The following is an 18,896-nucleotide window of genomic DNA, read 5'->3' on the forward strand; positions in this document are numbered from 1 at the left end:
GAGTGGGAGAGGGAGAAGCAGGCTTCCCCGCTGAGCAGGGAGCCCGATGCGGGGCTCGATCAAGACCCTGGGATCATGACCTGAACCAAAGGCAGATGCTTAACGACTGAGCCACCCAGGCGCCCCCAAAGGAGAGCTTATTTATCTAATTATTTAGTCTTTGACTTTGGTTATTTTTTTTTTTTTTTAAAGATTTTATTTATTTATCTGAGAGAGAGAATGGGAGACAGCATGAGAGGGGGAGGATCAGAGGGAGAAGCAGACTCCCCGCTGAGCAGGGAACCCGATGTGGGACTCGATCCCAGGACTCTAGGATCATGACCTGAGCCGAAGGCAGTTGCTTAACCAACTGAGCCACCCAGGTGCCCCTGACTTTGGTTATTAACATGAGACAATAGTCCAGCCTCATTACCCTTCAGGTGATCAGTGCTGGGACCAATTTTATTTAACATTTTTTTTCTTTTTTATAAATGATTTATTTTTTTAAAGATTTTATTTATTTATTTGACAGAGAGAGAGAGATAGCAAGAGCAGGAGCACAAGCAGGGGGAATGGGAGAAGGAGAAGAAGGCTTCCCGCTGAGCAGGGAGCCCAATGTGGGGCTCGATCCCAGGACTCTGGGATCATGACCTGAGCTGAAGGCAGACACTTAATGACTGAGCCACCCAGGCGCCCCTTTATAAATGATTTAAAAGACAGAGAGGCAGTGAAAGTTGCCAGATTTGCAGCTGACTCTGTGTGCTGTTCCAGGTAGTTGACAGCCAAGCCAACAAGGAGAAGCTACAGGAATATCCTTTGATGAGTTTCTGTGCAGATACTCCAAATTATATTTACAGGACCTGAGTTGTGACCCAGGAAGGGGATCCAGAAGTCATGGAGATAGCTTCTTTGAGGGCATTTATTGTAGTTGTTGCTGGGCCACAAAGTCCTGGAATGTGTTGAGAGTTGTTGGGCATAGTTCTGAAGACAAAAATGATGTATATGAAAATAATTATTAAAGAGATTACCTTTTTTTTTTGACTGTTTATTATGTTCCAGGCTAAGTGATTTGCAGTCATTTTTTTTCATTGAATTCTCTGAGCAATTCTGAAAGGTAAATGGCATTGTCCAATTTTCTCAAAAAAGGAAATTTGGCTCAGGGAGGTTAAGTGACTTTCCCAAGTTACCCAATATGTGATGGAGTCAGGACCAAGGCCCTCATCTTTTGATTGTTAATCCTAAATGTTTCCCAAGATATTAACAGACATCTTTTAAAACTTTCAATAGTTTAATTTAGGGTTTATGAAATGCTGTTTTTCTCCTTTGCTGTGGCAGCTTTGGATGCCATTACCAGGAGAGATCATATCTATATATTTTGAGAGGATTTGGAGACATTCCTTAAATTCCTGATTTTTAAAGAAAGGTAAGGGATTTTTTGGTGTACAGTTTTACCCTAGAGATTGGAAAATAACACAGGCCATCCATAAAATGTTTCTCCTCTTCACTATGAAATGTTGAATCATTAATGCACATTAATAAGGTAACATTAGTTAATAAGGAAAACCTTATTTGGTAGAAAAGACACCAGAATTAAGAGTCCAGATACCTGGATTCTTCCAGTGGTATGAAGTAAGTGGTGTGAAAAACATTAGGATAGCATTGAAATAGGTGTAATATGCTTGCTCTGGGAATAGGGGAAGGCTTGAGATGTGTCTTGAGAGATGAGCAGGTGAAGAGGGATTGTGGAGTTCTAGGCAGAGGGAATAGCAGTATGTTAGATGAATAATAACTTTTTAAAACTGCAGTTTCCTCAGACGAGTTAAAATATAAGAAAGTACCTTAAATTTTACTTGGGTGAGCAGCCTCTGCTGTATATTGTTAACCTTAGAAATAAAACTGTCAGCTATTTTACCAGCAAAAATGGGTTTACCTGGAAATAGCAGAGAATTGCAATCCCGAATAAGCAAGCTATGGCAAAACCACAAGCAAGTCTAGAGAACAAAGGAGAGGACCTCTCTTTCACAGAGGAAAGGGAGAAAGTGGGAGGGCTGTTATAAACAAAAAGTTCATTGGATTAAACTAGCAGTTGGGGGGCGCCTGGGTGGCTCAGTCATTAAGCATCTGCCTTTGACTCAGGTCATCATCCCAGGGTTCTGGGATCGAGCCCGCATCGGGCTTGCTGCTCAGCGGGAAGCCTGCTTCTCCCTCTCCCACTCCCCCTGCTTGTGTTCCCTCTCTTGCTGTGTCTCTCTCTGTCAAATAAATAAAATCTTGAAAAAACAAAACAACAACAAAAAAACTACATTGGCTGAGTTGTGACAGTCTCTCATTGGCTGGGCTGTTGCCCCTCCTGCTGGGATAGTAAAGTAGTAGCTAAAGGAGTACTAACTTGCAAGGTACCTCTCTTCCTGTTGGGTCTGCAATTGACAAAAGTGATAGAAGTGATAGGGCGTGAGAGCTCCCCCTGCTGGCCTCCTGGCTCCATTCTGAATGAGGTTTCCTTGTTTCCTTTTAATTTTCACAGTATAAACTGCCACCCCCCCCACACACACACCCTTGATATTTGCTGATTTTGGAATCCCAAAAAATGAGGTTGCAAGAATCACGTAAGTATATGTGAAAGTACTTCATAAGATTTTAGGTGCTCTACCAGGAAGTGATAGAGGAATACTGATGTTCTTGTAAAGGGTGGACAAAGAGGGTGTTAGAAGACTTAGGTAGTAGCAGGGGAAGGAAAGTACAAGAGGAGAAACAGCAGAAATGGGAAAGGGAGGTGTTAAAGATGAAGGAAAAGGATAGATGTGAAGAAATTTGAATTATAGTTCTCTTTGTGCCTGTCAATCAAAAGGAGGGTAGTAAGTCTGTAACTGAAGACTTCTAACATTAATTTACGGTAAGGAAGAAGCTCAGCAAGCAGTTGAAATATTTTACTCACTTTTCCATTTAGTCTATGCTGACCATGTTAATAAGAATATGACAATAAGCTAACAGAGTTGGCTATATCTTCTGATGGTTCACTCATCACTTCTGTACAGGTTTAGCTAATGGCTTTAAATAGTATAAGGGTGATCATAAAAATAAAGCAAGCTGGACTGAGTTTCTATTTGTCCTAGATTATTAAAAATGAAAGGGTATATTGTGTTTAAGGAGAAAGGTGAAATTTGATCTGTCAAAATGAGTACAAAAGAAAATTAGGAAATCAGACTAGAATCAAGGTAGAATGGGAACAAGTTGTTAATAGTCTCATATGCCATACAAGGAGTTCAGGTTTTTATTTTGTTTTGTAGGTGGGGAAGTGACACGGTTTGTTGTTGTAGAAAACTGGTTATAGCAGTAATAAAGAGAATAGTCTGGAGGAATAGAGATTGGAGATACTTATTCACCAAGTAATACGTATGGCGGAGTAAGTGAATGAGGCATTCTCTCTGGCCTCCGATAGGATAGATCACAGGCAGGGATGCCATTTAAGGTCTGCTCTAGTTCAGGAAAGAGATTTTGGTGGTCTGAATTAAGGAATTTGTAGTGGGGATAGAAACAAGAGCACTGATATCACAGATATATAGGAGTTTAAACCCTCCGGAGTTGGTTAGTGTTTGGAGGTGATAGAGGCTGAGGATGTCTAAGGTTCCTGACTTGGCAGTTGAATAATATGTGCAAGTTTGAGAGAGGGGGAATACTGGATTTGTTTCTAGGTAAGTAGTTAACACTTTTTAGGTAAGTAATAACATGACCAAAACATCAGCTGTAAATATGGGTCTAGCTCAGAAGTGTGGACAGGTTTATAGATAGGATTTGAAAGGCAAAAAGTTTATAGAGTTGAAACTTGTGAAATTAAGTGGGTAATGACCATAATTCCTAAATAATAATGTATGCAGAACAAAAAGTAACTGCCAATACTGGCACTTAGTTCAAGAGTATAGACATTTTTTTAATATTTGCCTTTTGCCCCCCTCAACTCAACCTCCCCACCACCACCACCACCACCTACCCTTACAAAGAGTATGTAGAAACATTTGCTGCCAGAAATATTTTAGTGTCCTTGGAACAGTGTACCATAGTACATTCATAACAAATGTACTTTCTTATTCCTCACTGAAACTCTCTTTGGAATCTTGTTTGTTTCCTTGGGCTGGTGAGGTAGTCTGAACAGATACTGAAGCCTGAAGGGTTTTTTCACCTTCTTGAAAATCTAGTCCAGAGCAGTCCAATCAACCATCTCTGCCTCTCTTTCTCTCCTACCCTTTAGCATTATAGAGCTTAAGGCTCTGACAAATAGAGTGCATTCCAAGACGGAATATCTCAAGAGAAAGAACCTTGAAGAGAACTGTAATCCTTTCAGTTCGCTTCCAAAGGTTCTACTCTCTAAGCCAGGGGATGGAGTTGGTGAGTCATGAAGAGGAGGTGTCCAAACTCAGTAAAATAAATAGCCTGTCTATTAGCAAGATCTTCAAGTGCTGAGGGAATTTGGAAAAAATCTGAGGTGGTTTAGCACTTAGTGGAAAAGATGAGTTTTTGGTTCAATTTTAAAGGAGGTAGAAAGTCAAGGCTGTGCAGCAAACAGTAAGAATACCACTATTAAGAGGTCGAGAAAACTGTACTAAGGAAGTAGAACATTAAGAAAAAAAGAAAAGGAACTGGTCAACAGGATTCCTTATCTCAAATGCATAGTTTAAGTTGGAATTAATGAGAAATTAGAGTAGTTAGAGGATCAAAGACTAAAATTTGGAACTGGAAGTCCATGAAGGACATAAGTAGAAATTTGAACACAAACAGAGGACTATAGTAACCATAATTGAAATAGCAATTAAGCATCTATGAAAAATGACAACTGTTATATACAGTTAATGATGTATGTGGCACTGATTAATTTATGAACTACCTAAATCTCTTATATTTTCCCTTTTTGTTATTATGTGTGTGCTGCTTGTAATAACAGTGGTTCTCAGACTTGCCGGGGCATAAAATTTATATGAAGCTCTTGTTTAAAATATAGATTCATCCATGTTACATGTAACAGTAGTTAGTTCCTTTTAGTTGCTGAGTAGCATTCCGTTGTATGGATATACTATAATTTAACTATTATTACTGTAGGAAAGGGTTGTTTCTGGTCTTCAGCTGCTAGGACTAATGCTCCTATGTACAAGGCTTTTGTGACATGAATATTCCTTACTTGTGGGTGACTACCTAGAAGTCGAATTGCTGGGTTATAGGATGGGTGTATGTTTAACATTATGAGAAACTGAAAGAACAGTTTCCAAGGTGGGTTTACCATTTTATACTCCCACTAACAATGTCCCCTCTTCATTTCTTTTATAAAAGAGTTTGGGTACAATTGATGGTCTTCCTTAAATGTTTGATAGAATTCACCAATGAAGCTATCTGAGCCTGAAGAGTTGTGTGTCTTGTTTTTTGTGGAAAGGTTCTTAATTAAGGATTCAATTTTTAAATGAATAGATGTAAGACTATTCTACTTCTTTTTATTCCTGTTTTGGTAATTTGTGTCTTGAGGCATTTGTCCATTTCACCTTTCCTTTCATGATTAGTCCAGTTAGGGCTTATCAATTTTATCAGTCCTTTCAAAAATCAACTTTTGGTTTTGTTGATTTTCTCTGTGGTTTATCTGTTTTCTAGTTTATGAGTTGAGCTTTCATTAATTCCTTACCTTCGCCTTACTTTGTTATACTTTTTCTAGCTTTTAAGGTGAAAGTTTAGATCATTGAATTTAATACTTTATTTAAAAAGTTATCAACTTTTAAAGTCATAAATTTTCATTATTTCATTCAAAATATTTTCTTTTTTCACTTGTAATTTTTTTTTTTGACCTATGGATTGTTCTGAAGTGTTGTCAGATAATTTCCAGGGGGTGCCTGGGTGGCTCAGATGGTTGAGTGTCTGCCTTCGGCTCAGATCATGATCCCAGGGTCCTGGAATCGAGCCCCACATCGGGTTCAGTGGGAAGCCTGCTTCTCCCTCTACCTCTGCCTCTCCCCCTGCTCATGCTCTTTCTCTCTCTCTGTATCTCTGTGTCTCAAATGAATAAATAAAATCTTTAAAAAAAATTTATTAAAAAAAATAATTCCCAAATATTTGGGATTTTCCAGATATTTTGTTACTGTGTTTTCATTTAATGCCATTTTGGTCAGAGAACATATTCTTAATAATTTCAGTTCATTTAAACCTTTTGATTGGTTTATGTCCCAACATGTGGTATATCTTGGTTAATGTTCAGTGTGTACTTGAGAAGACTGTATTTTCTCTTACTGGGTGCTGTGTTCCGTAAATGTCAGTTAGGTTGGCCTTTGTATATCTTCTTATATTTTTACCAATTTGCTATTTACTTGTTCTATCGTGAAAAGAGTTGAAGTTTTCATCTACAAGTTTAGATTTATCTGTTTCTCCTTTCAGTTCCTTCAGATTTGTTTCATGTTCTAAACATTGTTACATGTGTTACAGCACATTTAGGATTAAGTCTTGTTGATGAATTGACCGCTCTGTCATCATGAAATACCTTTTTTATTGCTGGTAATTTCTCTTGTTCCGAAGTCTCTGTGTCTGATACTAAAATTTCTTTTGATTAATATTTGCATGCTGTATCTTTTTCCATCCACTTACTTTTAACCTCTTTATGTCATTTATATTTAATTTTTTTTTTTTTTTTTTTTGGTATACAGCATGTAGTTGGGTCTTGCTTTTTTATCCAGCCTACATCTTTATAAATTTGGTATGTTTAGACTTGAGTTGGCAAAACTATGGCTGGCAGACCAAATCTGGCCTGCCACCTGTTTATGTGAATGTTTTATTGGGACACAGTCATGCCCATTCATTTACATACTGTCTATGGCTGCTTTTATGCTATGATGTCAAGGTTTAGTAGTTGGGATAGAGACCATATAGTCCTTAAAGCCCAAAACATTTTCCGGTTCTTTACAGAAAAAGTTTGCCAACCACTAGTTTAGACCATTTACATTTAATACAGTTATTGATATGGTTGGATTAAAATGTACTGTCTTATCATTTGTTTACTGTTTTTTCTTTTTTTGTTGGTTTTCTATCTGCTTTTGGATGGGTTATTTTTAATAACAGTCTGCCCTCAAATAATATGCCACTTCATGTGTAATGCAAAAATCTTACATAATGACGGGCGCCTGGGTGGCTCAGTTGGTTAAGCGGCTGCCTTCGGCTCAGGTCATGATCCCAGAGTCCCGGGATCGAGTCCCACATCGGGCTCCCTGCTCGGCGGGGAGTCTGCTTCTCCCTCTAACCCTACCCCCTCTTGCGCTCTCTCTCTCACTCTCTCTCTAATAAATAAATTAAAAAAATCTTTAAAAAAAAAAAAATCTTACATAATGATATACTCCCAATTCCTCTCATCTTTTGGGCAATTTTTTTTTTTTGTCATATATTTTGATTTTATGTGGGTTTTAAACCCCATTGCTAGTTTTTGCTTTTGTTAGGCACTTACTTTTTAGAGCAATTAAAAATGAGAAAAATGGGGACACCTGGGTGGCTCAGTCAGTTAAGCTCCTGCCTTTGGCTCAGATCATAATCCTAGGGTCCTGGGATAGAGCCGCAAGTTGGACTCCCTGCTCAGCGGGGAGTCTGCTTCTCCCTCTGCCCACCGCCCCCCCCCCCGCCCGGCTCGTGCGCCCTCTCTCTCTCTCTCTCAAATAAATAAAATCTTTTAAAAAAGAAAAATGTCTTTAATATTTACCTTCATTTTAACCATTTCTTTAGATATTTATTTCTTTGTGTAGATCCAACTTTGTGTCAGGTATCCTATTCCTTTTGTTTGAAAACTTCCTTTTACATTTCTTATAATGCAGCCTCCCCCACCCCCTTATTTTGCTTTCAATTTTGAAAGCTATTGTTAGTGGATGTAGAATTCTAGGTTTTCAGGGTTTTTCCCCTCCTTTTAGCACTTTAAAGGTATTTCTTTTTCTTTTTTCTTTTTTTTTTTTTTTACTATTTTAGTTGCATAACTTCTGACAGGAATTCTGTGGTGATTTTTATATTTGTTTTCCTATATGTAATATGCCTTTACCCTTTGGTTGCTCCTAAGATTTTTCTCTCTGACTGGATTTCAACAACTTTGATATAATACTCCTTGGTGTGGTTTCATTTGTGTTTATCCTTAGGGCTTATTGAGCTTCTTAGATCTGTGGGTGTATTGTTTTCATCATATTTGTAAAATTTTTAGCCATCTCTCTTCAAAATTTTAAATTCCCAAGTGTTTCTTTTCTCCTCAGACTTTAGTCCTACATGGGTTTTTTGGCAGGTCACTGAAGCTCTGTCCATTTTTCTTCCGGTCCTTTTTTCTTTTCCTTCAGTTTGAAAAGTTTCTCTTGCCCTGTCTTCAAGTACACTGATTTTCTTTTTAAGTATCCTTTATCTGATATGCTATTATTTCTATCCAGTTAATTATTTATATCAGATATACTTTTTTATCGTTCTAGAATTACCACTGTTTTTCTAAAAAATAATTTCCATTTCTCTGTTGAAATTTTTATCTTTTCTTATGTTCATGTTTTTCATTAAGCCTGTAAATTTTTTTCTAAATACTGTTTTAAAGTCCTTATATTAAAAGTTCTCAGGGCACCTGGGTGGCTCAGTCGGTTAGGTTAGGCATCCGACTCTTGATTTTGGCTCAGGTCATGGTCTCTGGGTCATGGGATTGAGCCCCTCATTGGGCTCCGCACTCAATAAAGGGTCTGCTTGAGATTCTGTCTCTCTCTGTCCCTCCCCCCACTCACGCACACACATTCTCCCCCAACCCCTCAAATAAATCTTTAAAAACATAAAATGTAAAGCCTTTATATTAAAAGTTCTCCTAATCCCTACCACTTCTAGATCCTGATTATAAGTTACCATTTCTTATTTTTTCCTATGTCTGGTAATTTTTTATGGAGTTATGTTGAGTGTCTTGATATTTTTTTTTTTTCTTTCTTGAGTATTGAGTTTTGTTATGGCAGTCAGTTAATTTATTTGTGGATCAGCTTGATCTTTTGAGTTTTGTTTTCAGGGTTTTTTGGGTTTGGGTTTTGGCAGTTCTAGAATAGCTTTCAGTGTAGGTCTAGTTTGGGCCCATTACTGAGGCATGCCCCTTCTTGTGTCTCCCTTGATTGCATCATGTCTTTATCAAGGTTTATTCACCTTGGGTTGGCGGAAGCTGAATGATCCTGGCCCTATGTGAACTTTGGGAGTTGTTTGGGTTAGAGCTCCCCAGCATTTGTTATTTTTTTGGAAGTTGTTCTCTGTCTAGCCTCATAGATTTTCATACAACGCATATGCAGATTGATATTTAGCCAGAAATTCAAGGATACCCTTTTTGTGGGCTTTTGGAGCATTTATATTTAGTTTCTTCCTTTGTGGTAATATGCCTACTTGGGTTCCCCTTGCATGTGCTGTAGTCCACACAGAAAGCTGGGACAGTCTTTGGGCTCACCTCGTTTGTTTCCCTTCTTTCAAGGATCATGTTTCCATATGCCCTGTTGTCTACTATCTGGAAACAGTTGTTTCATATTTTGACTAGTTTTCTACTTGTTTATGACAGGAGGACAATTCTGGAGCTTGTTTTGTTTATATTTATGCTGGATATAGAATTTAAGTTGATAGCATTTTTTCCCCCTTGCAGCACTTTAAAGTCATCATTTAAATATCTTCTAGCTTAAATTTTTCTGATAAGAAGTTAGTGATTATTTTTACCATTGTTCTTTTGGTGTAATATGTCTTTTTTGCTCTTCTGGCTGCTTTAAAGATTCTCTCTTTTTCTCTTTATCTTTGGCTTTCAGCATTTTATTTATTCCAGGACTAGCTTAGCCCTGATACAGAGGTATGGCCTTTCTGGGGTGTCTATCAAATGCATGTGATATTCAATGAGATGTCTCTACTCCGCCAGGAATTTGAATGTCTCCCAGACCTTTGCAAGCTCCAATAGTTGTTCACCTCACACTCTCTAGTTGTTTTTCCCCCAGATTTTATTCTTTGGTCTCATGGAGTCTTGCCTTGTGCATGTGCAGGTTAGTCTCCAGGCAAAGAATTAGGAGATCTCTCTACAGATTTCTGAAACTTTTTCTCTCCACAACTCCCTTCTTTCTTGTATTCTGCACCTTAAATTCCAGTGACTTCATTAGCTTCAAACTTCAAGTTCTGTTTCCTCAACTCAGTGAGATCTCTGTGCTCTTTTTAGGTTTCCCTTCCCTGTGGCATAAGCAGAAAGTCAAGGCATTCAAGAATCTTTGTTTCCCTTCGCTCAGGAATCACAGACCTGCACTGCCCATTTAATAACCTTAGTTTTTAAATGAATTTATGCAATTCATACTATTTCAGTTAACTAATTTAATAGAGATAAATTTGTTTAAAAAACAACACTGGAAAAACTGCTTAATCACAGGTAAAAATTTTTACTACAAAATATTTTCCTCTAAGCTTATGAAATAAACTTATGGAAAAAGCTTAAGAGGTTAGAATCATTATGTCATAGGTTGCATGCTTTAATAGGTCTGGCATATTAAAAGAATCAGGTGTTGGCAAATTCCTTCTTTTGGTAGGAGCACAAATTGATACAACTTTCTAAATGGCTACCCTAGCTCACGCTGCTAGAACAAAATACCATAAACTTAGGGTATTATAAATAACAGGGGGCTTATAAACAGTAGAATTTATTTCTCACGGTTCTGGAGGCTAGAAGTCCTAGGTAGGGTGTCAGCATGGTTGGCTTCTAGTGAGCCTTTTTTTAGGATTGTAGACTGCAGACTCTCTGTTTCCTCAAGTGGTAAAAAGAGAGCTAGCTAGCTCTCTGGCCTCTTACAAGGGCACTAATCCCATTCATGAGGACTCCACCCTCATGATCTAATTACCTCCCAAAGGTCCCATTTTCAAATACCATCACATCAGGGATTAGATTTCAACACAGTGGGTTGGAGGGTATGCAAACAGTCCATTACAGTGGTAATTTGGTAATATTCAGAATCCTTAAAATTGTTCATACTCTTTCCCCCCAAATTCTATCTTTAGGAATTTATTATAAGGAAATAAGAGATGCATATAAATGTATGCGTGGGTATGTATTACTTATTCATTACAGTGCTATTTATAATGTTAAAAATGGGAAGCCTCTGAAATGGTTAGATTGTGCTACTGTATGACCAAATACTATAAAACCATTATAAATCATGTTCTTTAAAATTTTTGTTTAGTATACTAAAAATGATTGATTGACAAGTGATAAAAATCATGAGCTTTAGGATGTTTGAGGGCATAAGGTATAAAAAAATGTTCACAATGCAGTAAACAAAAAAAGTAGAGTGATACTTTTGAGTTTTTTAAAAAGGAAATCTTTATTTAAAAGATAGAATATAAAATAATCTGTGAGTAGTTAGATTACGGGTTATTTTTCAATCATCTCATACACTATTTAATGTTTTTCACATTTTCTACAATAAGCATGTACTACGATGTTAATAATCATCCGAAAAACAGCTTGCTTTCGTTTTTAAAATTGTGTTAAAATTAATGATTGGGAGGATGAAGGAAGAATGATTTTTAGTTCTTCTCCTCTTGATCATGCCTCTTTATCATTTTTTGCAGATTCTGTAGCTTGAGCTTTATCAGTATAAATCTAGTGTAGTATATATTCCAAACTTTTTTCTTTTTTCTAAGATTTTATTTATTTATTTGAGAGAGAGAGAGCACAAGAGGGGGGAGGGTCAGAGGAAGAAGCAGACTCCCTGCTAAGCAGGGAGCCTGATGTGGGACTCGACCCCAGGACTCCAGGATCATGACCTGAGCCGAAGGCAGTCGCTTAACCAACTGAGCCACCCAGGCGCCCCCCAAACTTTTTTTCTAAACTAAGGCAATCTCACATGTTTTATAGTTTAAAATTATGGGTTTCTATCAAGCACTTCTTTGTACACTTGAAGAGATTGAATATTGCTTGCTTTCTTTCCTTTTTTCTGTTTTCCAGAGCTTTTTGTTTTTTAAAGACATTTTGTCTTATTGTTACTGACTACCTCCTTGCAAATGTAGATGTCCTTATGTTAAAAGAGAAGTTATAGTCTTTAGTTTTCTCAATAAAATATTATATTTGCCGTTTCTCTCCCTGGCATCTTGAGCATATGGACCTAGTGCTCTTCAGGAACTCACTGTAGTGACTCAGCTTCACATTTTTTGCTATATATAGAACATGTTAGAAATCCAACAGAGAAAGTTAATATTCAGAAGAAGAGACAAAGGAATGTTGTGGTTAATGAAAAAAAGAAATAGACACTTCCCCCGGGGAGGTGCCATTCATACCAGACCTCAGAGAATGACCTTAACTTGAGTAGTCTGATGTCTGTTCCTCAGCAATTGTAGATCCAGAAAGTCAATTTGGTCAGGGGAAGTGATTTCATGCTAAGCAAATCTACTGAAGACTCATTTGGAAAACAACATTAATTTCTTAATTTACATTAAGAAATAATATGAAGCCATGATTGTTTGATGGCCCACATCACCAACATCATCATACAAAGGCTATGTCTACCAAAGGGATGTGAACAATTGGGTCTGCTGATCACGGTGTTTCCCTGAACACACTTGAGACAGTGGTACATTCTTCTTTGATCACCTCATTTTTAAGCTTTGTCAAGGGCTCTGTAGCTCTAGGCAAATTTCTCAACCTCCTGAATCTCAATTTTCTCATCATTAAAATGGTAATAACTAGGGCTCCTGGGTGGCTCAGTCGTTAAGCGTCTGCCTTCGGCTCAGGTCATGATCCCAGGGTCCCGGGATCGAGTCCCACATCGGGCTCCCTGCTCAGCGGGAGGCCTGCTTCTCCCTCTCCCACTCCCCCTGCTTGTGTTCCCTCTCTCACTGTCTCTCTCTCTGTTGAAAAATAAATAAAATCTTTAAAAAAAATAAAATAAAATAAAATGGTAATAACTAGCTACCTCATAGGATTATTGCAGGAAGTAAATAAGGTAATCTATGTAAAGTGACCAGCATGATGCCTAGCTACTAGTTGCCATTTGGTAATTGTTAAGATGACTTGCTTTCTTCTACTTCTGAATTTGAGTTCTGGCAGTTAAGAAAGGTAATCTTTTCTTGTTCCCTGCAGACATTGCTGGGAACTCTGATGTGCTTGGAGTTGTAGAGGTACTAACACTCCTTGATTCATAAGAATATTGCTCTGAAATTATTCAATCTAGTGAAGAACTATAACGAGTCTTTGCACGTAACATAGGTTATATTCTACTGTTAGATCTAACCATTTTGACACCTTGAGACTAAGGTAAGAATCATAGGACTTCCGTAGTGTTTGCTTTTCTGATTTGGCATTTCTCAAACGGCTTGATATTTCTTGTAAAACAAAGTCCAGATAACAAATTTAATAAGCTGTTCTTACTCATAGGTGACAACTTAGTAAGGTTTATATGTTCTATGATTCATATTTCTAATTTATTATATTCATAAATTGTGATGTTGTAAAGGACCTGATCCAATTCCTTCTCTTTGAGATGAACTTACTGAGACCCAGGGAACCAGACTGAAACTAAGCCAGACAGCTGATGCATCACAGGGGGTTCCTGGGACTGTGAGGTGCCAGTGTGGCCAGGCCCAGGACAGTGAGACCCTTGGTATAAGAGGTTTTGCTCTGGAGGAGGCCAGGAGAGCAACCAGCTCCTTCTTTTGGTATCAGCACCCTTGCACATGTTTGTGAGAAGGGAGTATTGAATTCAAGCAGTGAGCTTGCCGTAGTCCTGAGTTACTTCTAGAAGAAGCCCCTGGCCTGCCCTTCCTTCCATGCTTAGCCATATCCAAATCAGAGATGAATGAGCAAATGTCCTTTTGTGTGTGTGTCACGTACCATGTTTGCTCACTAGACACCATAGAGCGGTTGGGACTTAGCCAGGAGTTTTTCATGGCAGAGCTGAGGCAAGCCTCTGGCCCCAGTACACGATTCTCTTCACTGGACTCCAGGGCCTCCCTTCATCAGCCAAATTTATTTTCTCTTCTGAATTACTACTTGACTTGTATGGGAGATTTACTAAAGAATATTTTGACATCTATTTAGATGTTATCTCTAATTGTTCTATATAGTACTTTCTTTTTTTTTTTTAAAGAACTTTTTTTTTTAAGATTTTTTTTTTTTTTTTTTTTTTTTTATTTGAGACAGAGAGAATGAGAGAGAGAGAGCACATGAGAGGGGGGAGGGTCAGAGGCAGAAGCAGGCTCCCTGCCAGGCAGAAGCAGGCTCCCTGCCGAGCAGGGAGCCCAATGCGGGACTCTATCCAGGGACTCCAGGATCATGACCTGAGCCGAAGGCAGTTGCTTAACCAACTGAGCCACCCAGGCGCCCTATATAGTACTTTCTTATTTACAGTTGTGGTGTCTCATTATCTCATGGGTCTGTATCGTCTACTTAGCTAAGTCCTTGAGGACTGATACCATTGTGATCTCTTTTTGTATTACTCCTAGGAATTGAAATATTTTAAGCATTCTGTAATCAACTTGTCAATCAATAGGTAAATATTTGTTGTCAATTTTTTAATTGCCCCAAACTACATTTTAACATCCTTTCGGCTCTTGTAAGAGCTGGATTTGCTATTTAAAGCTCATATCCTGAGAAGATTTTAAATTAAAAAGAGTTATAAAAGTGCTCTTGTCATTTGAAAGAAAACGAGTTCTTCCACAAATAATTTACACTGAATGATTTAAGAACTAGGAAAAGTTAGTGACAGTGAGGTTGCTCACTTATTTAAATAAATGATTTTGGTCATGTAGTTGTCTTTTTGTTTTTTAAAATCACAATCTGAGAAAACCTACTAACTTTTATGGTAGTCATCCAAAAATATGTAAGATTATAGAGAATAGCTATCTTGAATTATAATCCTCTGTGTGTTTTGGTGGGCTCATTTGCTATGACTTTATTTCTTAGGGAAAAAAAAAGAAAGTTTCATGTCTTCTTAGGATGAGTTATAGATTGGTGCAATTATGCTTGGTTCCAGTCAGCATTCTTGCCCCCCTCAACCCTCACCAGCTTTATTGAGATATAATTGAGAAATAGAAATTGTATATATTTAAGGTGTACAGTGTGATGATTTGATAAATATATACATTGTGAAATGATTACCACAATCAAGGTAATTTACACATTATTGCCTCTAGTAGTTACACACACACCCTTTTTTTGGTGAGAACATTCAGGATTTACTCTCAGCAGATTTGAAGTATGCAATACAGTAATACTGACCATAGTCACCATGGTATATATTTTATCCCCAGAAATTATTCATCTTAAAACTGAAAGTTCATACCCTTTGACCAACATCTCTCCCCTTTCCCCCACCCCCGAGCCCCTGGCAACCACCATTCTACTCTGCTTCTGTGAATTCAACTTTTATTGATTCTGCATACTAGTGAAATCATAACAGTACTTGTCTTTCTGTGTCTGGCTTATGTCACTTAGCTTAATGTCCTTTAGGTTCATCATGTTGTTGCAAATGGTAGGACTTCCTCCTTTTTTTGTAGCTGAATAAGACTTCATTATATATGTCATTTTCTTCAGTCAACATTCTTGAAAGTGCGTGTTTTTTGTGTCAAGTGGAATCAGATGAGAAAAATATGGATAAACCATTGTAAATCTTTAACTGCTATTAGAAAAAACAAGGTACATACCATATTGATAATGGATAATAATATCATTTCCATTCCAAGGACCAAAGTAATAGCTAGTATGAATGTGGAATCTTCAGTCAGACTTCCTTTGGATTTGATATATGCTGTGTTTGTTTTGTCTCAAATTATCTTTTTTACAAGGCAATATTAAATATGTGTTTAGTTGATATTAGGTATGAATAGCCTCTGTGGTTGGTTGAGAGATATAGTTGAATTTATACCTGAGTCTAGAATTTATACCTATGCCATATCTTTGTAATTTTTAAAAATTGAATTCTCCTGCCTCTGCATGTTCCCATTGTACTGATGTACACATACTCAAAACATTTACTTTAGAACCTTAATTCGTAAAAAATTAGTCCTAAGGTAACTTATAGTATTGTATTTTTTAAAGCTTAAAAAATTCTTAAACTAATATACGGTAAAATTGATTTTGGGGGGGATGCACAGTTCTCTAAATTTTAACTCCTATATAGATCCATGTAACCACCACCACAATCAGAATATAACATAGTGCCATCACCCCCAAAATTTCCTCGTGCTATTCCTCTGTATCACACCCTTAATCCCTGACAACCACTGATGTTATATAAATGAAATTATTCAGTATATAACCTTTTGAAACTGGCTTATTCTGCAGTACCATACTGTCTTAGTTACTGTAGCTTTAGAGTAAGTTTTATAACCAGTTGGTATGACTTGCTTAATTTTATTCTTCAAAATTGTTTGGCTATTTTAGTTCCTTTGCTTTTGATTTTAAGATAAGTTGGTCTATATTTTGTGGGGCAGTGGTTTGATTAGAAGTGTATTAAGCTGTAGATCAAATGGGAAGAATTGACACCTTGACTATGTTGAACTTCAGTCCATGAAAGTGGTAAGTCTTCCCATTTATTTAAGTTTTCTTTGTTTTTTTTTTTTTTAAATAGTGTTGTAATTTTCAGCATACAGCTTTTGTGCATGTTTTGTTAGATATGTACCTCAGTATTTCCTTTTTTTTAAGAACTATTTTCATCTGGACATTGCTTAACTACATTGTACAAATTCTGATGTATTTTTATCTTGTTTCAGTTAAAAATATTTTCTAATTTCCCTTGAGACTTCTTCTCTGACCTGTGGATTATTTATAAGTGCATCACTAAATTTCCAAGTTTTTAGAGATTTTTCTGTTTTCTTGCTGTTAATGATTTCTAGTGTAATTCATTATGGCCATAGAACATATTTTGTGTTACTTCAGTTCTTTTAAATTTGTCAGATTTGTTTTATGACCTGAGTTATGGTCTCAGGAAACATTCTCTGTGCACTTGAAAAGAAAATATACTCTACTCCTGTTGGGTGGAATGTTCTATAAATGTCAGATCCAGTTGGTTGATGGGATTGTTCAGTTCTATATCCTTGTTGATTTTTTTTGTCTATTAGTTATATAGATTACTGAGATAAGAGTGTTGAAGTCTCCAACTATAATTGGAGGTTTGTCGATTTCTCCTTCCAGTTTGGTCAGTTTTTGCTTCATGTATTTTGAAGTTCTCTTGTTAGGTGCATACACCTAACTTAGAAGATATATAATATAATATCTTCTTCTTGGTAATTGACACTTTTGTGGTTATATGGTTATATAGTGACTCTTTTATGTCTGTTAATTTTCTTTGCTTTGAAGTTTGCTATATTTGATGTTAATATAGCCCCTCCAGCTGTCTTTTGATTAATATTTCCATGATATACCGTTTTCCATCCTTTTACATCTAACCTACCCATATCATCGTATTTGAAATAAATTTTCTTGTAGGTGCCATATAATTGGATCATCTTTTTAAAAAATCCATTCTGACAATCTTTGTCTTTAATTGGTATGTTTAGATGTTTTACATTTATTATAATTACTTATGTGTTTGGATTTAGTGCTACTATTTTATTATTTGCTTTCCATTCTTTTGGTTTTTTGTTTATCTTTTTCCCTTTCCTGTCTTCTTTTGGGTTATTTGAACAGTTTTTGGTATTCCATTTTAACTTACCTATTGTGGGTTTTTTTGTTTGTTTGTTTTTTTCCTGTATCTCATTCTCCTGTGTGTGTGTGTGTGTGTGTGTGTGGTTGGTCTAGGGATTATAATATACATTCAGGCATACCTCGCTTTATCTCACTTTATAGATACTGCCTTTTTTTTACTGATTGAAGCTTTGGGAAGCAGCCCTGTATCAAGCAATTCTATTGGTGCCATTTTTCCAACATGAATTGCTCACATCATGTCTCTGTGTCACATTTTGGTAGTTCTCACAATATTTCAGTGTAATTCGATTTAATGTTATTATATTTGATAATCTGTGTTCAGTGACTATGACTCACTGAAAGCTCAGATGATAGCATTTTTTTTAGCAATAAAGTTTTTTTTTTAATTAAGGTATGTACATTGTTTTTTCAGACATACTGCTATTGCACACTTAAGAGACTAAAGATAGTATAAACATAACTTTTATATGCTCTGGGAAGCCAAAAACTCATTTAAATGACTTTATTGTGATATTTGCTTTATTGCAGTGGTCTGGAACTGAACCTGCAGTATCTCTAAGGTATGCCTGTACTTAAATTTTTATAGTCTACTTAGACTATTTTTCCACTTAAGTGGGATGTAGAAATCTTAACACTCTATGTGTCTCTTTATCCTCCTCTTTTTTGTTGTAATGTCCTATATATTTCCATACGTAGAAAATGCAGACAGTGTTAATGTTTTTGATTTCAACTGCCAAATGTATTTTAAGGATTTCAAGAAGAGAAAAAGAGTTTATTATATTTACCCAGATGGTTATCATTTCTTTGTTATTTCTTCATTACTAATGTTCTATTTTTCCCTTGGCATCTTTTCCCTTCTGCCATTTAGTGATTCTTCTAGAACAAATCTGCTGGCAATGAATTCTCTTAGTCTTACCTTCACTTGAGAATGTCTTTATTTTGCCTTCATTCCTGAAGGATATTATCTCTGGATATAGAAATTCTGTGTTGGCAGTTCTTTTGTTTCAGCCCCTTAAAACATATGCCATTTTCTTCTGGACTTCATGGCTTCTTGTGAGAAATTCACATTCAAGTTGCTGTTCCCCTATAAGCAATGCATCACTTTCTTTTTCTGGCTACTTTCAAATTTTTTCACTGTTAGTTTTTATCAGTTTGACTACGATGTGTCTAAGCATGGATTTCTCAGGGGTTTATTCTCTTTAGATTCTCTGAGCTTCTCAAATGTGTATATACATTGTGTCTTTCACCAAGTTTGTAAAGT

General features: G+C 36.7%; 1 long non-coding RNA gene across 3 annotated transcripts in view; it reads right to left on the reverse strand.

Annotated features, from left to right (window-relative positions):
- The window catches only part of LOC145723890 (uncharacterized), a 1,084,435-nt gene that overhangs the window by 887,315 nt on the left and 178,224 nt on the right, over nt 1-18,896 (reverse strand). The gene's annotated exons all lie outside the window — the stretch shown is intronic.

The sequence above is a fragment of the Leptonychotes weddellii genome, chromosome 10 (assembly GCF_054177405.1).
Source record: "Leptonychotes weddellii isolate Sample4059 chromosome 10, ASM5417740v2, whole genome shotgun sequence".
Taxonomy (NCBI): domain Eukaryota; kingdom Metazoa; phylum Chordata; class Mammalia; order Carnivora; family Phocidae; genus Leptonychotes; species Leptonychotes weddellii.